Source organism: Arachis duranensis, chromosome 7 (genome assembly GCF_000817695.3).
Source record: "Arachis duranensis cultivar V14167 chromosome 7, aradu.V14167.gnm2.J7QH, whole genome shotgun sequence".
NCBI lineage: Eukaryota > Viridiplantae > Streptophyta > Magnoliopsida > Fabales > Fabaceae > Arachis > Arachis duranensis.
This window is the reverse complement of record NC_029778.3, coordinates 18,176,056-18,182,147: the sequence shown is the minus strand read 5'-3', so window position 1 is coordinate 18,182,147 and position 6,092 is coordinate 18,176,056.

The window sequence follows — 6,092 nt, the reverse complement described above, 5'->3', positions numbered from 1 at the left end:
AATATATATATATAAAGGCATAAAAAATATCTTTTATTTTTTACTTTTAACTATTATAATTTCTAAAAGTATAAACAAATGATAATTTTTATATTCACAAACATTAAAGTCTTTGTAATTATAAGTATCTAATAAACATAATTATAAATCAATTTTTTATCCAAAACATAATTATAAATATTGTTCTCAGTAAAATAAACATAATCCAAAACATAATTATAGATATTGTCTCTAAAACAAAATAAATATAATCCAAAACACTCAATTTTCATCTTCATTTTTTTGTAAGTTGGGTTGAAAAAAGTTGGGTTTTGGTAAAAAAATTGTAAAAATACCCCCTTACTAAAAAATACTAAGCCCGGCGGGGAAGCCCGCCCCGCCCCGCCAAAACCCGCCAAAACTCGCGGTTTAAGCGGTGCGAGTTAAGCGGACTTTTGTTATTTGGCGGTCCTAATTTTCCAGCCCAGCCCGCCTTTTTTGGCGGGTTACGCGGGCCGGCCCGACGGGTTTAGGCCCGTTTGCCACCCCTAATTCATCAACTTGCTTGGAGCATTCTGTTGGATCTGGATACATTTTTTCAAATTGAAACTCAACCCCAACCATCTTGTACCTAGGGTCTAAAATAGCAGCAACACCCATAATGCCATGAATTTCATCCCAATAGTTTTCAAATTTCTTCTTCATGTTAGATGCCATATTAGCAATTAACGGATTAGCAGAAATTTCCCATTCATCCAATGACACTTTTATTTTACAAACCAAATTAAAATAAAGATTAGCAGTCAGAAATTTAGACCTAGAAAACAGTTGAGTAACATCATAAAATAATTTCAATTTGTTACATATTTCCTTCGCAAGTTCCCACTCCTCATTACCTGGCAAAGTTTTATAGTGGGGTTCCTTCTGTCTTAACCTAGGAAAGATAGCTTTATACAACAAAGCAGTTTCTAACATCAAATAAGTTGAGTTCCATCTAGTTGGGCAATCAAGAACTAATTTCCTAGTAAATGAGATCGCTGTTTTAGCACACCAACTCACAAAAGTTCCGGTCCTTTTCGGTGTTGCAGTCCAATACAATACACTACTACGAATCTTTTCTATACTTTTTCTTAACAATACTTAAGCCATCCTTCACAATCAAATTCAATATATGAGTATAGCAACGCATATGTAACAATTTACCCCCCAACATCAAGAATGAAGAATCTAAACGCCCCAACAGTCCATCTATCATAGCATCATTAGTAGAACAGCTATCCAATGTAACAATGGACAATTTTCTATCAATGTTCTAGAATATTTTCATCAACGTTTCAGTGAGAACTTCACTTGTATGGGGACAAGGAACATAACAAAAGCTGAAAAGATTAACAAACATACATGCATTTTTAGTTTAACCTAGCTCAACATATGAAAACAACCCAATATATAAAAGTTTATAAAATGTTTAAAGTACCTCAATAGGCGCATATGCAACTTCCACAAACTATCAATATAGTGAGCTGTGACAACCATGTATCCTTTTTCTTGGTTGGAAGTCCACATATCACTAGTTACTGCAACTCTACTATCATTTTCATCTAGTTAAAAGGTTAACTTCCGCTTCTCGTCCACATACATCTTCAAGATGTCTTTTCTGATAGTGTTTCGACTAGGCATTTTAAAAGTTGGTTGCATTGAAGCAAAAGCTCGCCTCAATCCATGGTGGTCTACACAACTCATAGGATACTCATGCAGAATAATCATTTCAGCGACACATTTTCTTGTAAATGAAGGATCAAACACAAAACCATCTTCATTCACTTTTTGCTTTTGTGATTGTTTTGACAATGATTCAACAATTGATGATTGCCTAGATTTTTCCACCTTTATTCTCTTGCAATATCGATCCACATGGTTCCGCAATGACTTGGTACCATTCCTCGGATTTGTACTAAGCACAGTCTTGCAAAACTTACATTTCGCCTTCCATTCACCTTCAACTTTCAAACGATCAAAATACTCCCAATAAGCACTCTTAACATGAGCCTTATTGTCACCTTTATTAGGAGTTAATCCTTCTGGAGTTGAGACATTATCCGTTGCTTGTGGAGTTTCTGAAGTTGGATTAGCATTACTTTGAACTTCAACTTCATTATCATTTGGAGCAACACTGTTGCTTTGTGTGTCTTCTCTAGCATTACTAGCCATGAAGTAATTTGAAAACACCTATATTAATAAAATTAAAATACATGAGGGTATAAAATTAACATAAATCATATCATAAATGCATAATTACAAAATTAGAATAAACCAAATCAGAATGCACAATTAAAGTAGTTTCCAAGTGACAAAACTGGTGGATTGGATGAATTTGGATTGCAAACTTTGGATCAAAATGAACCAAGGAGAGACCAGAGTCAATCAATCAAGCTAAATGCAAGAGATAACCACCAGAGTCACAATCACAAGGTTATATCAGTTACAATGCTAGAAAATAATATTGATGGTCATAGAAAAATGGACAAGAAACTGTTTGATCTTAATACCAAGCCACAACGGATAAATGGTTCAACATCAAACAATCTGGTAAGTGTTTTTCATTCTCTAGAGTTTTATGATTCAAAAAAATATTTTCTAAGTTTCATTTCATGACATATAATTAATTTATTGAGCATGTGATGACTAATGTTTTGATAGTTCAATTGAATTAATACATATTCTGGTTTTTGAGAAGCAGGATAAGGATATATTGGGCAGTAATAATCATGATTCTATTGGTGTTGTACCGGTAGAATTGTTCAAACAAGAAGCTGAGAAGTAATTAAGGTATAACATATGGAGTGAACTTATTGTATGTCTGCTGAAGTAATAAGATTATCTATTAAGTGTTTGAGTTCTAACCAAATTAATCAAGAAAAAGAGAAATATCATTATAAAAAAATGAGTTGTAATAAACTAGCACATGCATAAGATGTTTTCATTTGTAAAAGAATATCGACCTTTGTTTTTAATACTTATTTTTTCACATTTTCTTAATTGTAGATATTACTAGAGAATTGACTTCCATACTTATTTCTTTTTTGATATTACTATGATGTGGATTTTACCATTTGCTTTCTTTAAATTTTTCCTCCTTGGGATACTAAACATGTTTTACCTCTCCTGTATAATTAACTTAATCAAAAGTGGCATCATTAGCAATAAAATAATATCTATGCTTCAAGAAAAGTTGTGGTGGTTACGGTCCAAGGTAACTAAAAAATTTTGTGACACAACTTGCAGGCTCTATGTGATGAAGCAAGGTTCTGGGGAGCATTTGGGTTCTATGCCGTATTAAATTTAGTTTGTAAATTCAACATATATCAAGGCAATTTGTTCTTTTTACAGCATAATTACAAAATTAGAATAAACCAAATCAGAATGCACAATTAAAGTAGTCAAGCCAAATGTATGCATTTACTTCCTTTAAAATCCTCTAATAGGTACATTACAAATTCAATATTACAAATAGCAAATTATGGTAACTGTGTACACCATCTAATTTCAGCAGGCAGCAGCCATGAAGAACTGAAGATTGATGGTTTAGAAGTTATAATAAATTCTCGTTGCAAGTATAGTTTCTAAACCAAGCAATCAACCTTTCTTACAAACGTTTTGGTTGTCACTAGTAACAAACCCCTAAATAAATTGATAACCAAAGTATTTAAACCTTGGATCGTCTTCTCAAGGAATTGCAGGGAGGTATGTTCTTATTATTGGTTATGGGTTTTGTAAATTGGGATTTTGAAAGTGAGGAACAAGTAAATTAAATGACAAATAAAATAAATAATTAACTATAAAATAAACTCTTGGCAAGATATGAAACGGAAGTCCTATCCCAGTTACTCCTATGAGAATGGAAGTTAATCCCACTTAGTTAACCTTTGCGTAATCAAGGGAAAGTCAAGTGAACCAATTGGTTAGATTTCCCAAGTCCTAGCCAACTCCTAAGGAAAGACTAGAGTTAGTGGAATTTCAATTAATCAGCCGACATAACAATCAATCCTGAATAGTTGATAACTCAAGAGCTTCCAGTTAATCAATTAAAGCAAATAATATAAAAAGCTAAATAAGAATCTTAGATCTGAAATACCTCAATTGCATTAATAAGAGAAAATCAATCTAAACATAAAGAATTCATAAGTCAATCTGGCAACATAAGTAATTAAATGAGAGCATTAAAGTATCTGAAAGTAAAAGAGAAATATAAAGTAAAAGAAATATTGAACCTGATGAAGAGTTGAAATCCTAATCCTTTAAGAGGAATCCTAATCCTAAAACCTAGGAGAGAGGAGAGAACCTCTCTCACTAAAAACTATATCTAAAACCTAAAATTGTGAGTTATGAAAGCATGTCGAGTCTCTGCATGTTCCCTAACTTTAATCTGTATTTCTGGGCCAAAAACTGGGTTGAAATGCGGCCCAGAATCTCTGCCAACGACTTTTGTAATTCTGCAGATCGCGCATGTCACGCACTCGCGTCGTCCACGCGATCGCGTCACTCAGCGTTTTTCGTATCACGCGTGCGCGTCGTCCATGCATTCGCGTCGTTCGTGCAGCTTCCAATCCGCGCGGTCGCGTTAGGCACGCAAACGCGTCACTCTGATTTCTTCCATTTTGCGCGGTCGCGTGAGCCATGCGACCGCGTGACTTCTCGCTGGTCATCTCCTCAATTCCTTGCGTTCCTTCCATTTTTGCACGCTTCCTCTTTATTCTCTAAGCCATTCTTGCCCTATGAAGCCTGAAACACTTAACACACAGATCAAGGCATCGAATGGTAATAGGAGAGGATTAAGATTAGCTAAATTAAGACCAAAGAAGCATGTTTTCAATCATAGAACTAAACTAGGAAGGAATTGTAAAATCATGCAAATCCTATGGATAAGTGGGTGAAAAGCTTGATAAAACCACTCAATTAAATAAAATATAAACCATAAAATAGTGGTTTATCAACTTCCCCACACTTAATCATTAGCATGTCCTCATGATAAGCTCAAGGAGACAAAATAAATGAGCATGGAAAAAGCAGGACTCATGCAATGCAACCTATGAATGTGAATGCAACTACATGCAAAATGTTTCTACTTACTTGGTGAAAAAGTAAATAAGTTCTCCAAGACAAATATGAATCAAATTTCACTAATGCAAATCGTACAATAAAAAGCAAGTAAACTTGTAAGAAGATAGCTGATGAAAGCAGGGAACATAGAATCAAGCACTGAACCCTCACTGGTAGTGTATATCACTCTAGTCTCTCAAGTGTATAGGGTACTTCACTCTAATCTTCTCTAATCATGCTTTCTAAACTTTGTTCTTCAGCTAACCAATCAACAAATATTTAGTATACCAATGCAAACATCATGAAGTCTTTTCAAGGTTGTAATGGGGCTGAGGTAAAGGTGGGGATGTATATATAAAGCTAAGTGAGCTAACAAAGTGAATCCTTGATTAGTCTAAGATCTCACCTAACATTACATACTTTATACAATTTAAAATGCTTTACCTAGCTACCCAAAATTTTCCACTTTTGTATTACACGCTCTATATATATATTATTTTTTTGTATTTTTTTTGTATCCCCTTATTCAATTACTTAATAAATCTTTTTTTTTCTATCAATGTACATAGTAAATTAATTATTTTGATTTCACATGAGCATGCTTCCCAAATTTTCAAATAACTTATTCAATTCAATTCCCTACTTTTTTCTATCATCCCATGTTCCCATAAAATTTCCCACACTTAAATTATACACAATATCTATCTTAAGCTAACCAAGAATTCAACTTGGGATTTTTATTTTATTTTTCTGCTTAAGGCTAGTAATGTGGTTTATAGACCAAGAGGGGATTAAAAAGCTCAAGAGGGCTAACAAGGGTAATGCAAAAGGTAGGCTTATTTGGGATAAGTGAGCAAGAACAAGTAATGGCCTCAATCATATGTAAATATATAAATACACTAAATATTGGACATATAGATTGAACAAAAGAAAGATTACAATCATAGAGAAGAAAACACACAAGAATAAAAATTTATGGTTAAATAATGTAACCCTTATAAATAAGCTCAAAC